Source organism: Manis javanica, chromosome 1, assembly GCF_040802235.1.
Source record: "Manis javanica isolate MJ-LG chromosome 1, MJ_LKY, whole genome shotgun sequence".
Lineage (NCBI taxonomy): Eukaryota > Metazoa > Chordata > Mammalia > Pholidota > Manidae > Manis > Manis javanica.
In genome coordinates, this window is record NC_133156.1 from 49521959 (window position 1) to 49539625 (window position 17667).

Below are 17667 nucleotides of genomic sequence, written 5' to 3' on the forward strand. Positions count from 1 at the left end.
TGACCCTGCCCGGGCACTCAGCATCAGGTTGAGTTCACAGCCAGCCCTAATTTAGCTGAATATACAGTGCAGTTATATGCAGGGCTTGGACTGTAATGCATCCGGCAGAAGTCCGGCAGCAATGACTTATTAATGTATTACTACACTGATATTTAAATGTGAGCCATAATGAGGGCTATAAAACATTTACGATAATAGCAATTATTCCAGAACCAAAATGACTAAACACAGTATTCAGACTTTCATGATTTGCTGCATGGGGCTGGCTAGCCAAGGGATGTCAGAGGGCTGGCAACCTCTTGGGTGCTGATCTCCATGGCAGCTACAGTTTTTGTTTCCCTAATAAATGCACATTTATTTGATTTCCAGTCTTGTTGGCTTTTGCCTGTACAGGGAGCACGGTACTCTGTCTGGTTCTGTGCTCCTGCCTAGGCAGGTGGCAGTCAATAGAGGTGGTGTTGTCATAACCCCACTGCAGGGGAGCAGAGTCGGCAAGCATGGGCTCAAAGGCACAGACCTGCTTTAGAGTCTGGTCCTGCCACGTGGAGCCTGTGCAACCATGAGTGGGTTTTCTTAATTACTAGGTTTCCTCCTTTGTAACATGGAGTTAACAATAGCACTGACCTCACAGAGCTTTAGCAGTGATTAAATGAGATGATATTCATAATTGCCAATATTAACTGAGAGCTCTATGCCAGGCATGCACGGGGCTAAGGGTTCAGTTTGTACCATCTCAACCGAATTTCTCCTGCCACCCTAAGAGTCAGGCGCTTTTGTTACGATCTCCACTTCATGGATGAAGAAGTGGTGGTACCAGCATATGAATCCAAGCAAACCTGACTCCAGGAATGATGCCCGGACTTGTCTATCACTGCTCTAACGTATTACCAGAAATGGAGTGGCTTAAAGCAACACAGACCTATTCTCTTACAGCCTGGAGGTCCAAAGTCTAAAATGGGTTCATGGGACGGCGTTTCTTTTGGAGGTATCAGGGGGAGAATTTTTCATTTCCTTTTGCCACTTCAAGGGGCCACCTTTTCCTTGGCCTGTGGCCTCTTCTTGGTATCACTGCACCTGTTGCCTCTGTTGTCACATCTCCTGCTACACACTGTGAACTCCTGCCTCCCTGTCAGGAGGACCCTTGTGAGGACGTTTAGAGCCTAACTGGACAATCCAGGATAACTTGCCCATCTCAAGATCTGTACCTTAGACAATCTATCAAATACCTTTTGCCATATAAGGTGACATTCATAAATTCCTGGGAATGAGGAGAGGGACATTTTCGGGGGGCGGGGGCATGATCTAGCTGACCACCATGCTCTTGAAACAAGGCATGGGGAGCCTTGTTAGCACACCACCCAGCTCACAGCAATGCTTACTGATCATGAGCTACTATTCCTATAGCTCGTTTGTGTTTAGTCTTCTATAGTTTACTGCACCCTTTCACATCCCCCTAATTTGATATTTGTAACACTCTGAGGTTGGATTATTATCCCTATTTTATAGATGACCAATTTGAGGCTACAAGAGATAAAGGACTTCCCCAGGGAAGTACATGAGCCCCTAGACGATTCAGGAATCGCTGTTCTTTTTTACACCACAATTTCTTTCAATGCATCCACTGCTCCCTGTTTTCAGGGCAAGTTTGTTACTCAAATTTGAGATTCTCTGTCATCCACCCTGGCACTCAAAGCCAGCAGTAACTGCACAAGCATCCTGCTGCTTCTTATTCTATAAACTGCCTTGAAAATTAACCAACAGAAAAATAAATGGTTTGGTCTGACAATGTCCCACTCCCACCCACTGGATGGCTGGCCCGGCGACGCTGTGGTGACCTCATCAACCTCATTATTTCCCTCCACCTTGTGGAGGAGCTCTGCCAGTTCCAGAATCCAGCTTCAACCTCACTACTCTCCTCCTCTGGAGATATTTTTAGAAAACATTCTTTACCCCAAGTCACCCAGACTGGAGGGATTTCTTCAAGCAAATGTTTCCAAAACAGCATTCCCCACCAAGTTTCAAGCTCAAGGTCAGGGTCAAATTACTTCTACAAAACTTCAGGACTGTTCTGGCCTCCCCTTCTTGCCCCATCACCAGCTCCTGAAAGGGCATTTCAGTATGGTGTGAAAATAAGGCCATTTCCCTTCATGAGATTTAAAAGACAGTCCACTACCTCCTACTTCTCTCTTGTAAAACACTGACCCTGTCTAGTCATTCTTCTGTTCTGTCATGAGTGGAGCATAAATGCCTAATGAAAAGGAATAATTTTCTGTATTAAAATGACTCATTTGGACAACGCCACTCTTATCAATAGATTCCATTCTCTCTAGAACATGAGCGCTAGAAAGAGGGCATTAAACTTTTTCCCCCTAGGGCCCTAAGGGACTAGTGAACTTTCTATTGCTCTTATGATGCCCAATAGAACCTTAGACCCTGAAAAAGTTTGGACTTCCTCAGGTTCCTCAGCTAAATACTGGGGTACTGTGGCAGGACACAAGCTCCTGAATGATGAATGTATGAAGAAGTGGGGCACAAATCGATCTGTTCTGGGGGTCGGCAATCTAATGCCCACAAGTCCCATCCAATGCAGCCTGCTTCTGTAAATACAGTTTTATTCATTTGCTTATGTATTGTCTGTGGCTGCTTGTGTGTTACTACGGCTGAGTAGATGTGATGGAGACCATATGGCAGGCAGAGCCTAAAATATTTACTATCTGGCTTTTTATAGAAAATGTTTGCCAGCCCGTGGCTGCTCTGGACCTGGGCAGCTCTAGTCCTGCCTTCACCAGTGATGAACTGTGCTATGCTGGGCAAGTTGCATAACTGCTCTGTAAGAGAAGAGGATTAGTCAGAGGCTTGCAAAATCTAAACAAAAACAAAAAACATTGGTAGGAAAGTACAAGCAGCACCTGGTACAGCTGAGATTTGAAAGCAGGCGGTCTAACTCTAGAATCCATACTTCTCGCCCCCACACCATGCTCCTGCCTGGGAAGATGGGCCCCACAGCTTCCAGAACCCACAGAGATGTGACAGAGTCAGGTCCAAGGAGAAGGTCCTGTTCAAGAGATGGGGCAGGTGAATCCACCTTTGGGATTGGGCATGGAGTAAACTTGGGCAGGAGTTCTAAGTGTGGTCCCCAGACCTGCAACATCATGGGGGAGCTTGAGATGCCTCTCTCCAGGCCCTGCCAGACCTACTCAATCAGAAATTCTGTGTGGGCTGCAGCCTTGTGTGTTCTAATGAAACCTCCAGAGGATTCTCATGCAAGCTCACGTCTGCAAACCGATGTACTAGGAAAAGGCTAAGCATAGAGCCTTTATCTAAGGGCAGAGGGCAGTGTAGAGGCTGCTGTCTTGCCGCCTCTGGGACCACAGGCCTCTTTTGTGGAGGGCACAGTGTTTCCCTGCTTAGGAAGAGGCCCAATCTCAGAAACAGTACATAGCCCGCAATAGAGGTGGCTGTGATGTCCCTTGGAGCACTACGACTTGGCACCTGCTCTCCGGTCCCCACTGTGCTCTGCTGAGTGCCCAAGGGTGGTTCTCCCTCCCACCCCTCAAGACAGCCATCTTTGATCTGGAGGAGCTACACATCCAGCTGCAGTCACGCCACCCTGGCAACCTTAATAAGGCTGACATTTCCCTCCATCTCCTCTGATTAGGGCATCACTTCATCACTGTGCTTTCCTGGCTCTGGGTGTAATCTGTGTTGTGTGTCCATAACACTATGTAATTGGCTTTAATGCAGCAATATGATCTGTGAGCATGTATCAAGACCAGGCATTCCTAGTAAGTGCCTTCGCAGTTTCCCAGTGGGACAGCCTTCCTGGGGCGCTCTTGCAGCCCCTCATCCTCTCCACATGGGGTCCATCCAGTATGGGAATCCATACTCCTTGGGTGAGGGGGCCCATTCATCCTCTATCTCAAGGCAGGTTGACTACTCCTTAAGTGGAGATAAATAGGGTGGTTCCCTCTTTAACAGTCCCTGGGACCCTGAGTGAATCAGCAGCAGCCATGGCAACAGAATGTCTTTTTAAAGTAAGCTTGGAGATTCCTTGACTTCCACTTGCAAATGTGTGCTCAAAGGCCAGCACTCTAAGCCTGGAATATACAACAACTTCCAACAGGACCTATATTTGAATCATAGGGCTGGATGTGACCAAAGCAGGCAGAATCATTGCCTAAAGGGCAGCTGAGTGCAAATACTGTGGTTGGACCCTGTGGGAAATATCTAAACTGCTGTCCTTGGGGATGAAAAGCATGGAAGGTTCTGGTAGCACGTGGACCTCAAAGGGAGGGTTTGCGGGGTGGGCTCACTTTTGCCTTCACCTGCTGCTGGCTTGGGCAGGAAGAACAGAATGGAATCAAGGGCACTTCAGGTCCTTCAGATGCCCACTTTCCTCTCTGGCTCACATGGCAGTGCAGGACTGGCTCGCCTCAGTCTTGCTTGGTGGCTGCTGACTGACAGCCATCATGGCACCAGGAATCAGGCCTACTGTTGATGACCAGGTCTTTGCACAGAGGCCTAGATCCCGGGAATGTGAATGCTGTTAGCCGGTTTGGCCCATTAGAATGTGTGTAGAGAGCATCTCTTTGTGGACTTGGCCCCAGAAGAACACATAGGAGATCCCTCTTCCAGCACCAGGCCCTGTGAAGTTGGGAGAGGCTTCTTCAAGCCTCGATACCAGCCAGTGGTCTCTCCCCAGCTGTTCTGACTCATTTTGGGATGAAGCTCCCTTGCTCCCCTCTTGTCAGGGTTAACTTACCTTTCTTACCCAGCTATGCCCTGCTCTGATTTGGCTGGAGGCTCTAGGAAACTCCAGAAATGAGGAAGGATAATGTACAAGAATGCATCCTTTGAGAAAACATAAACCGAATCTTACAGGGTCTCCTGCTAACTCTCTGCCTTCTTCGAACAAGCTAGACTAGGAAAGGATATTGCTTTGAGGCCAGCTTGCCAAGATCTTCCACTAAAGATGCTCAAAATAACAATAACACCGATACTATTTATTATGTATTTGCTATATGCCGGCACTGGGCTAAGCAGTTTTCACACATTATCTCATTTAATTCTCCTAATGATGCTGAGATACTACTATCTTTCTCATTTTAGAGCCTAGAAAGATCAATGAACTCTGCCCTGATCACAAAGCTATAGTGCTGTAGAGCCCATGTTTGAATCCAGGGAAGTGTGACTTCAGGGTCTATGTCATCATCCATCCCACAAAATGGCCTCTTACGGGTTGTCTCTGACAGGCCTCGGCTGCCCAATTTCTACATCTTTCCCAAGGTAGAGGCGAGTCATACAGTCAACAGTGGATACAGCCCTGACTTCGATGTTGCAGGGACCATGGTGTCTGTCTCACTGCAACATCTGCTCACAGGCAGAGCATGACATGACCCTCCTCTTGTATGAAGAACAGAGGGAGCTCAGCACAGAGAGCAAAGCGGGTGGTAGAGGCTGCCTAGAAAGAGAGGGAGGTTATGTCACAAAGCTTTCTAAGGTCAAGGTTTGCCTAACAAGGCTACGTGTTGCCAAAGGCTGCTCTTGCCTTTGGATGGGTTGACTGGAATTTTTAAGGATACCCTCAAGGACCAAGTGTACAGATGTGTTTCTTAAGCAAAGCTCCTGTTTTGCCTGGTAGGAGCAGGCAATGAACCTCGGAGGGCAGATGGGGCAGGAGGAAGGAGATGGAAGGAGAGAGGAGAAAGGATTGTGGAAAGCCACCTCTGAAATTACCTGCTCTCCTGCCCTACCCTGGGTGCGGCACATCACTGATTTCCTTGATCTCCCTGTGGACCGTTTAAATTAAAGCTCATAACCATTGTGTGGGCATATAATGAAAACAACTGATGCCGCACTGATTAGGCCATTACTCTCAACTGTTAGAAAACATAATGATCTCACAAGGGGCCTTATTCACTGACGTATAGCAGTTGAGCTCTCATTTGACACCTCAAATTAGCAGCCAAAGCAATAACAGCTGGGGTTTTTGTCTCAATATTTGTACCCGACTCTAAAGTGATTTGGCACCGGGTGAGCGTTATTTTTAAACACAGAGCTCTCCCCGCCAAGTAACATTTTAAATGGTCTCCAGGTGTCATGTAAAACCTACAGAAATAAATAAAAACAATCAGCTGCCAATTTGGGCCTTTGATGATACGGATTCCTTACAAAAGGGCTTGTCCTGGGCTCTTCCTTCATTATGTATTTCTATTATGACAGGCAGAGACCCATCTTCTGGTGTTATAAACAGCAGAGTTCCCATGTTATAAGGGAAAAACAAATGCCTCCAAAATAATTGTAAAAAGTGGGAGATCCAAAGGGAAAGAAGAGTCTTCATCTTTGCTCAATCAAACTCTCAGGTTGTAAGTATTCCCGACAGTGTCAGTACTCCAGTGCTTTTGGTCCCTTGATTTTGAGGCACTCCTGACTCATTTTTTGAGATCATCACGAATACTGCCTAGTGGTGACTCAGAATGATTCAGCTGCCTCCCAGTGACCGCTTGAATTGTAAGATGTACCTGAAACAAAACATGAGCAAGATGGCCTCCGCCTCCCACTTCTATTTCATCATCTGTAAATCACCTGGACAATCAATTTTGTCTCCTGAATTATTCAGAAGTCGGGAAGTTGCCAGTGTGCCAAGATGTCTGCAATGGGCTGGGGAGGAAAGAATGAGCTCCAACATAGAGAACTGGACAGGTGAGTACAGGAGAGACACGCAGAAATGGACAGTTTCCACTTCAGCTGCATTCGAGTCCGTAAGACAGGAGGAAGGGGAATGTTCGAAGATGCCCACTAATGGGCACCCTGAGAGAGGGCAGAGAACATGCCTGCCTGGCACCCTGTTGGAAAGGCAGGGCCTAGCTTGGTGTTTGGCACACAAGGTGACTCACTAAATATTGACTGATGGGATCGGTGAGTTTCCAAATATGAAGGGCCATGCTTTTGGCATCTTCTGATAAAAAATTTCCACTCTGAACAGCCTTCTGGGCTGATCCAGGAATACAAGCCCAACCGCCTGTGGGAGTGAGGCTGTGCTTCTGAATCAACAGGCGGGCTGTGTGGCGCCTGCAGCCAGCACACCTCTACTACACAGGCCCTCACTTCATGTTTCAGAGGGTCACTGCTGCACGGGAATGCAGGTGCGCAGCTACCAGTCACTCCCTTTGCTCAAGAACATCAGACAGCCAGAATTTTTATATGAAGTCTCCATTAATGTTGGCAACAAAATCATCTGAAGGGACAAAAGTCACAAGTGAAACATCTGGGGACTGGATGTGACTTGCACATGCCAGTTTTAATCTTTGAACTAAACAGATTAACAATTTGAATCAAATGTATATGTGCATATCCACATATTTGTGTATATATATATGTTTGACATCTGTCTCAATATATATAGCATAGATATGATATATATGTAAAATCGAAGTATTTTAATGGCATTAGGTGAAATGTGGTTAATGCCTTCCTTCCATACTGCATCTCCTGAAGGGCAGCCACCAGCTGACATGTGCTCCCGGAACCTACTGTTCAAATGAATTATCTTTAAATGATTGAAATTCATTCACTGTTTTTTTTTCTCCCACTCTAATTTCTTGGGGACAAAGAGCCCTGAAGAAGCTTCTGTTTGTAAGGGTAAGACTGTCTCGTCAGGCGGGTGCACTCTTATCTGCTTCCCACACGCTACTCACCAGTTCTGTGTCTAAACATGTAAGTCATTTCTCATGTGCAGTTTGGAACTAAGCCTTCAGAGCTGTTAGCAGAACCAACTGGGCAGGGTGCATGAAACTCTGTTTCTAGGCTGAGATGGCACAGAGGTCCTCTGATATTTGCAAGGGAGAGAGTCTCTCAGGGAGCTGGGTACAATTTATTTAGGATACTTGGGCTCAAAGATAGGCAGGGGCACCCAGTGCTTAGTTACTGGGCCTCTGGTCACCACTGGTAGCCAAGATGAATGATGTGGAATTTGAGCTTTGCCCAGACTGCGCTCTGACTGGACAGCAACCTGCTGGGGCTCCAGGGTTGTTGTCTCCCAAGAAGCGGCTGCTGGCCTGAAGGCTCTAGAAAGGCAGGGTATTGGTCCGCATGCTCTGGCAAAAGGCCATAGAGATTAAGAGCTAGTGGGACGGACAAAGCGAAGAAGCTAGCCTCACTCTTCTTTGTTTCCTGCCTGCTAATCTAGAGGAAAGGTAGACAGCAAAATAGAGCATTGGATAAAGAGCTGCTTTCAGGCCTAGTTCATCTGTGAAATTTTTCTGTGGCTGTGGGTAAGTCACTCAGCCTTTCTGGGGGTGTATTTTCTCTTAACATGAAGTGATGGCAACAGTTAACCCCCAGGGTCTTTCCATTCTACTCTTGTGCTCTCTGAATGCCATGGGGCTGGTGCTGGCTCTAAAATGGCATTTCTTGAATGGGAATAGTTTTCCCGACAGCGGTGGAAGGGATTGTGGATGCCCAAATCGGCACAAAGATACGACACGTGCCAAACTCTGAAAGTTGCGACCAACTCCCACTGGGTGGCATTTGAAAATAGTAGTCTTCTTCTCTCTCTCTGCAGATACCAGCTCTCTGCTTGTGTGGGGTTAACAGGCTTGCTTCCCTCACCAGCTGCCACATCTCTAGCTTATGTACAGAGAAAGGACGGGTCCAGACATGGGAGTGACTTTCCTACCCAGTTGACTTTGTGGAAGTTATTTGCAAGGCTGACAGAAGCGAATAATTGGGATCGGGAAACCAATTTGCACAGGGAGGGTTTTGCTTTGGTGGGAGACAGTTTTAATAACCATACTCCTAGGTTTCACTGAAAATGGGTGTTTGGGTACAAGATCCAGATGTTTAAATTAAAACAGAGAAAGGGCAGAGTGGAGGAGGGAGTGGCAGGTATTTCAAAGTATTTATTTCAGAAAATACACTGTTTAAACATGGTGCTTCTTTATAAAAGGGAGATGGCTCCAGAGGTTTGCAGCAAGGCAAGCAGGAAAGCAGCTCGGTGGGGACTCCGGAAATTTGCAGAGGGCATGTCCTGTTCAAATGGGGTACTCGTCACTCAGCTCTAAACCTACACCACCCAATAAGGTAGCCATAAGCTAAATGTGGCAATCTAAATTTTAATCAATTAAAACTAAGTAAAATAAAAATTTCAGTTTCTCAGTTGCATTAGCCACATTTCAAGTGCTCAAGCATCCCATGTGGCTAGTGGCTACTGTATTAGATGGCACAGATACGCAACATTTCCTCCATCACAGTAAGGCTATCGACCATCATAGCCACAAGTGGGCCCCAGAGTTGCCACAGCTCCTAGATATTCAAGGGGAGTTGAAATTTCACACTTTTAAATAAAATTACCCAAGTTTTAAGTGTTGGTAATTAATTCTATTTTTTTTCCAAGCATTGGAAAAGACCAAAACAATTAAAAAAGAATCAAACCGCTCATTGGCAGTTTTTATCCAACCTATTAGTCAATAGTTGGGTCCTATGGCATTTCTTGAATGGGAATAGTTTCCCTGACAGCAGTGGAAGGGACTGTGGATGCCCAAATCGGCACAAAGACAGGACATCTGCCAAACTCTGAAAGTTGCGACCAACTCCCACTGTTATAAGTCAAAAGAGAATGGGATCTCTAGGGGTTCCTTACAATGAGTTCAGAGATTCCAACTATGATCTTGGAGAAGTAGAATCACAGTCCCTTCACCCTTCCTCCTGACCATCCCTTGCTGCTGAGTACCTACACACTTAGGAAATGGAAGTTCAGGGCAAGGTGGCAGTGAGCTGATGACTCCCCAGCTCTGCATCTCCGTGTCTGCCCCATGCCATCCTCCCCTCTGCAGAGCCAACTGGCAGCAGGGGGTCAGTTTCCTGCTTGACTCCTGGGACTTTGGCTTTCTGGACTCCGTTGTGCAGAGCACTGGACTCATGGCCACAGGTGGAGCCATCCAGTCCTCCCGTCCTGGATAGAAGTGGCGGCAGCAATAGGCAGCTTTGGCTCTTCAAGGGGGTCATGGCCCCACTGGCCTGGAGACCCATGAGAACCATGAGACAAGAGCCGATCAAGGGGCAAGACAGTCACGGAATGTGTTCAGTGGTCACCACAGCCTCTACTAGCAGCTGGGGGATGGAGAAAGAGCAGAGGCTGACCAGAGGCACAGGAGCGCACTGGCAGATCGGTGTCGATGCTCCCTGTCTTGGCAGTGAACTGGCTGCCCCACGCATTTAGCAGCTCTGCAGCACTTCCCCACTGGCCCGCTCATCTTGCCCCATCAGAGAAAACCCTCTGGAAGTTTCTTCAAAGATACAGAGGTATTTTCCCATTTTGTTTAAGTGGGGCAAAGCAAACCTAGTTTGTCAAGCCAGAATATCAGCCAGGAGAGCTGGCTGCTGCAGTGTGTGGCCCCCGGGGGCAGCAAGACTTCATGACCTGATGCCAGTCAAGCCCTGCTCACAGAAGTTGATAATGGGAATCCTACTGCTTCAAGATCCCCTGTTGGTGAAGAACAACTCAATGATCTCCTCCATATCCTCTCCTAACCCAGGAGTGTACACCAATACCTTTTCAGTTCAGAGACTAAACTAACCTTTAGGGAACAGGAAAATGACATCAAATGGGAACCACTACAACCTCCCAGGTTCTAGTTACTTGAACTGTTAAAGTGCTGCTTATTTAAATGGGAAAAAATTATCTTACATTTCAAAGAAATTTTCACGTTTTCCATAAGCAGATGTTCTCAAAACCAAGCTAGTCATTTTAAGAACAGTACTATGATGAAACTTTGAGTCTGGATGGCTGAAGGAAGGGTGTGTTGTGTGGCACAAGCGAAGATTTATAGAATACACAGTTCCTTTCCTAGTATTCCAGGGGCTGAATGGAAGTTACTGATGCTTTCCACAAAATGCAATTTTAATCCTGATTGCCTGAACAAATCACAATTTGCAGTACAGTACCAAAAAAAAAAAATCATATTCTGGAGGTATTTTAAGACTTTCATTAAGCAATGACAGTTCTATATTCAAAGCTATGTCATGACTAAACCACCCTGATTCCAAAGACGGTTGAAACAAAATGTTTGCCTCACCCAGAGAAAGCCAGGTGAAACATTTTGTAAATAAATGAAAATGAGTCTTGTCTGTTACAAAACACCAATTTTCCTGTGGCTCTAATTTTGTTCATTGTTCATAAGAAAAAAAAGATCACCATTTAGCCGGAGGCGTTAAAAACCAAAGATAATGTGATAAATATGCTGTTTCAGTAAAATAGTATATTGTTCAATATTTGAAATTATTCTGGGACAAATGCAATCTTCATTTTATTCAGGGCCAGAGACAAAGCAGAATCTAGAGACCGAGGTAGAGTAGGCTTCAATTCAGTTAATTAATTTTAACTCAGTTTGGTTTCACTGACTACCTACCATGTACCACCAGACTTGTGCAAGGTTCTGGAGATAAGATATTGAAACAGTACAGGGGTATCCTTCAACTTTGATCATTATGAGCATCCTGATTATCTGCTATTTGCTAGACATACACCTATGACATCTCCTTCAATCCACATAACTAGCCTCAGGAGCTGGTGTTACTGCTTGTATTTTTCACTAAGGAAATGAACCCTACACCACCCAGTTTGGTAAAGCTAGTTTGTCAGTCTGTCCTATGGGAGGACTCTAACACCCCCAAGCTCAACCTCTGCCTTGTGGCTCCAGGTCTGGGGCAGGTCTGTGGAACTGGATGTGATGCTGATTAAGGTTGCAGCTTTGGATCTGAAAGCCCTCTGGGTCAGCTTTTCAAAAAGAGAAACTATTGCTCTTGAATTACTCTGGGCATTTATTACAGCCGGTGATCTCATTAACACATATAATTGTTTTTCTGGTATATGTATTCTGGAATAGATTTTTTAATTTTAACTTTTTGGGGCAGAGCAGTTAAGTGCAGGACAGATATCAGGCAAAGCTGGATTTGATATGGGGACAGCAGTCCCCTTGTACTTGCCAGGGTGGCTCTGGGCAAGTCATTCAACCACTCTAAGCCTCAGTCTCCTCATTGGTAAAATAAGATTAATAGGATCCACCTTGTAAGGTTGTGCTGAGGATTTCCATAAAATGCTGCATTCTAATTGATCTCAGTGTCAGGCAGGTAGCAGATGCAAAAAAAAAATGGAGGCTATAGCAGTAATGATAACATTTATAATGACTATACTAGTAACTATAATATTATTGTTTTATGTATTATTACATTATTACTATTTGTTAATCGAGGCATCTAGTTCCATATGCAGAGGAAGCTCAGTAGAAGTGGAAGGCAGACCCCCATTTGCACTACATCCGGGTTTTCTGAACTGGACCGACAATGTCTATAAACATCCCTGCACCCTGTGCCCAGCACCCCGTGGCCAGGATAAGAGAGTGAGCTCATTCGATCTGGGTATCAGGATGGTGTCAGTCTCCTTTCACTGCCTTCGCATTACACCAACAAATTCTTCTCCATTCTTGTGTCTACAAGTGGGGCTCAGGGTCAGGCCATGTCATGCCACTTGTAAGTGGTTGAATTAGAACTACTTAATTGTCTGGTTAATTCCCACCACTGCTTTAACCCTTGAATCTCTCTTCTCTAAACGTGGGCTGAGAGGGAGCTTGGTACATGGGTTGAGGCAAAGGTCTGGGGAGCAAGAAACTGGGTGGGAAGTGTTGATCTCTTCTCATTATTTGCATAGACTTAATTACAACTGCTTTAAAATCAAAGGGAATTTGGAAGCTAGTTCAACTCTTGAGAAGAGCTCCTCAGAGGACGGGGCATGAGAGATGCCTGCCTGTTCCCAGGGTGTCCTCGTTCAGTTTGGGAGTCCTGGGCTCCGTGTCACTTAGCTCTCTGTACACATCCATTCAACAGTTCTGGGAAACTCATGGTCAACCCCTGCAGTTTGATCCACCAGAGCATCTGTTCTTTTACAGCTTTACCGTTCTCTGGCATCTGGCACTATCCTGGCACACAGTAGGTCCCTGGTAGCCTCTTGGGTGGATTAAAGCAGGGACTACCTGGGCTGGGAGGTAACTGAAATGAGTGGAGGTCGGTGGGAATGTGGAGTCTCCATGCCCCACCTAAAGGAGGGCGGGCACTCTTCAGCCACAACTGTCATCACAAAGTAGAAATGCAGACCACAGTTGCCGATGCTCTGGTTTGCCCAAAGTCCAAAGCTGGAAATCTGGACTTATAAGAAAATATCACTATTTTAAATATCACATTAAAATGATATGTTAATTTCAGTTTTAAAAAAGTACTCAACAGGATTAAAAAAAACTTCATCTGTGGACCCAACATAGTCTGTAGTCTAGTTTGCAACCTCTGGTTTCAAGAGACCTGAAAGCAGGATTGATCCCTTGGGTCTGTCATGGACTAAAGTTCGCCTTCCCCAACCTCCTAAATAATACAAAACACTTGATAATGGATTTTGAAAGAACTGTGCTTCGAATCCTCAATCTAGTTGGGAGGTTTCTTCTGAACAGCCTAATTGTGTGGCGGTGCCCCATGTAGGCACAGAACATGGGATCAGGGGTCTGGAGACCCAGGTTCTCGCCCCTTTGCTGCCGCCAACCTGTTTCCCTTGGTGAGTCTCCTGGCTGGGGCTGGGACAAGGGTGAGGGGGGCTGAGCACCCAGGGGGCAAGCGTTAGGAGGCACAGGCCTCACCCTATTCCTGGGGCCTGCTCTCAGCCTCTCTGTGCCTCATCTCAACAGTAAGAGGTCGTCCTAGTGGCATCTGAAGTCCTTCCAGGACCAGCCTATAATAATGTCACTGAATTTCCAAAATTGGCAACTGTCATAAATGGGAGTGAGACCTGCAAACAGCACCCACTGGTTATCCACAGGCCTGTGGGATCTGCAGGCAGCATAGCTGGAACCAGTGATTTACCAAGGGCAGACTACTGCCTGGGAGAGGAGAGCCTTTTCAGGATATGTCACCCACATCTTTGGTTTGGCATTTTTGGCAGTGTATTGACTGAACTTCTGATTTGCGACATGTAGTCACGAGACAATGTCTGATAATCTTTTTTCTCCCTCAAGACTATTGAAAAAAAATTATTTTGTTCACTAGGTTTTCTTGTTCTTGTTTCATTTATCCATACTCCTAATTTTATTTTTTTCAATTGAACAGATTTCTGACCTAGGATGGCATGTTGGGCACGGAGGTGACTGGTGAAATTGCCAAAATGCCTGGCTGTTCTCAGCCTAGCTGTCAGGAGCTAGAAACCCACTGCTCAGAGCACTGCAGTGAATGACTCCTGACCACCATGGGTTGGAAGTGAGGTCTTGGTAAATTCAACTGCATATAAGCACCACCTGGAGAAAAGTGATACATGAAATGCAAATGTATAGAACAGGTAGAAATAAAAGGGCAGTGACTTGAGTAGCAGAGGCATTGTGCTCACAGGAGGTGGACCCCTCCGTTAAGAACCCTAAGACCATACAGAAAGGTGGGTCTTTATTCTGGGGAGATCTGGAGAATGGAGCCCCAAAACTGCTGAGTGCTAAAGTCAAATGGCATTGTCCAGGGATGACAGTGAATCATCTCTGGGACTGGAACATAAGTCAATGAAAAGGCAGGATGATTTTCTTTCCCCTGCATGTTTGATTTACCTTCAGCTTTGGGGTAACCTGTTCACTAGGTAAACAAAAATGACAATTTCATAAGCTTGTGGGAGGCGCTGACATTCTCTTTGCTGGATTGTGAGGCACTGACAGCTCGCCTTGTCCAGCTCCTGGGGACCGGTTCACACCACTCTGTGGCACATGTTGGCCATGCTTCAGGGGAGCCAACACCATGCAAGCCTGGGCAACACAAGTCAGAAAGGCACCTTGGCAGAATGGTTAATCACACAGGCTCTGCTGCTTCCTAGTGAAGTGGTGACTTGGCTTCTCTGAGATGGGCTACTCCTTTGTAGGAGGGCGATAGAGCAGCTTGATGGAGGGGTTGTGAGGACGAAGAGAGAGAAAAATGTAAAAGCACAGGTTGTAGTGTTGGGTACAGGGACCTGGACCTGCCTAGCACACACTAGGCACTATCCCTTGCATTGACTTACTGTAGTGGCACGGGAACCTCGAAAAGTCTCACCCATACTATGCTTTTTCTCAGTCCCTTTTCTGGCTAGCTAGAAAAGGGTGGGAGGTGGCTCTTTTTCTTTGTCCACCATGCTCTGTGTTTGTGCATGAGTCAAAAAGGAGGATGAAGTGGGCAGATTTCACAGTCTTTTCCACCTGGTAGTGGTTCCTCTCTCCTCAATGCCAGTGGTGCCCTCCCAGACTCACCTCCTAAGCTCTCATTCAATGTCACTGGTAAAACCAACCTCAGCCTTAATGGAGAGAAGTTTGATGACATTGCCCTCTTCAGAAAGGATGGAATAACATGGTGATCCCATCTGAAATATTTCCATTAGTAGCTGACGTCCACAAACTTCTCTTAATTTTGAGAGCTTTCCAGGAGGTAATCATGAGTCTTCCTTTGCTTTGTAGTTCATGCTGTCTAATGTCAGAGAGAAAACACACCCAAAATATTACATCTTGTCTTGATTTGTAGACTTTTAAAGCTTTAGACACTTAGAGATCACCTTTCTGGGCATAGGGTGTTTTGAACTCCTCTGTGTCTTTCTTTCTCTTTGGCTCTCTCTGAAGAATTTGTTAATTTAATGCATGATGCTCTCACTTAGTTCCTATTTATTATTTCAAGATTCTTTGTCAAGATTCTTTATGGTGCCTAAGTTGCGATTACAGAGTAGTGTTATAAAATGTCAATCTGTAGATGAAATTTGCAAGGTCTGGGAGTGGGGAGGGGAGAGTCTTTAAATGGAGATGTCAGCTCTAGCCAATTTCAGAATGGCTCGCCATCAAGACGGATGGTTCCAAAGCTGTGTGCCTCGGCTGGAAATGAAAATCCCATGGAATAACTGATGATGATTAATTTTGAGTACTTAGTCATGTGAAGCCAAATGAAAGCATCTTTAAAACAAAGCTATTGATCTGGCTTTGTTTAGAATTGAGAAGATAAACTAATCAGAGCCTGTGGGCTCTCTGCAATGATGTGGAATGAAAACTACTCCCTCCATACCCCCCAACCCCCCCCGACCCCGCTATCCCCATTATAGGCTTTTAAGATTCAAGTTTGAGAGAGCTGGCGTACCTGGAGACCAACATTTTTTATAGCAAACATTGGACTAGAGAGGAGCAGTCCATTTCTGTCCTGGACAGTGGTTTTGTGGGGGTGAGGGCATGGTGGGGAAAAAGGGGAAGAGAAGGGACAACATTTGGAAAGCTCCTACGTAGTACAAAAGGTTGTCTCTTCTCAAAGTTGAGGAAACAGACTCAGAGAGAGGTTGAATAGCTTGGCCAAAGACCCACTGGGTCTGGGACAGCATGCCCACAAGTGTCTGATGGTAAAGCTCTTTCCTCTCCCTGGTGGGGCGGGACAGCACAGCTCTGAGGAGTGAGTACTAACGTGGGGCTGTTGGGGCATCACAGCTGGTTTGTGGCAGCTGGTGATTTCCATTTCCTGGTCTCTTCCCAAGGATTTTCTCATTCTTCTCAAGAAAAGAGTGACATGCTCCTAGCAGCCCTTTCTACATAACGTGTTTTGCAGGTGGGAAATTTGTGCCTACCCCTTTCAGCCCCAGCCTCTTGGTAAGAGAGGTCCTAAGGTACCAAATGTGGGCTGTAATCCTCTTCCCTATAGATATGCATGTGTTGCTGGTTCCGGGGTCAGACTTTGGGGGAGAGGAGTCCTTCCATTTTAGGAATGACAACCTGACCTCCCTGGTCCTCCTGTCTTTCCTGTACCGGGAATTCTCAGCTTTCATCAGATTTCTAGCGGCTCGCAGCACAGCACCCCCTTTATTTCCCGTGACTCCTCTTGGAATCACCTTCCTCTCACACAACGTGGAGAGGCTTTCTCCAACCCACTGCTACGATCTGAGCGGCCAGATGAAAAGGAAGGTGGAAGGAGGACCTTCCTTTATGTACAAAGGGACATTTTGAACTGTTCATTCATTTATTTTTTTCATTCTTCTGGAATCAGAGATATGTAAACTGGTGACTATGTAATTTTTTTTTTTCCAGGGGATGCTCTATAAATCCTACTCATATCATTCGCTAGATAGAACTGTACCATCAGAACTATTTTTAGAACCAAGCAATTATAGAACTTGGAAAGAGGAAGTCACCCCTAAGATAGAGCAACCAACCCCTTCATGTTCCGAGTGAGAAAATTGAGGCTCTGATTGCAGAAGAGACTTGCCCAAGGTCACACAGACAATTCCAGGGCCGAACTGGACTGAACCACATCTCCTGATACAAACTCTACTAGGCTTTATTGCTTTTCCCTCCAGGTTTCTCCAAATCAGGGACAGCTGCGAGTGTAGATTTGGGTGAGAATAATTTTTCTTACACAATTCAACTTTAGTTTGAGTGACCCCAAGATGACTTCCAGCTAACTTTGCCCCCTGGAAATCAGGCTTCTTTAGCTGGCCCCATTTGAAAATCCAGAACACAGAAAGGCAGCTACCTAGTTTTTTCTAGACAAGGTATATAGGGTGCAATTCTGGGGAGGAGTCTACCTCCTCTCATCTTTCCCCCGCCCTGCCATGTAAAGGTCACCTCTTAAAGTTCAGATTTAAACCTGAGATGAGAT

General features: G+C 45.9%; 1 protein-coding gene across 2 annotated transcripts in view; it reads right to left on the bottom strand.

Annotated features, from left to right (window-relative positions):
* Positions 1–17667, bottom strand: part of SLIT3 (slit guidance ligand 3) — a 596734-nt gene that overhangs the window by 145132 nt on the left and 433935 nt on the right. The window lies entirely within an intron of this gene.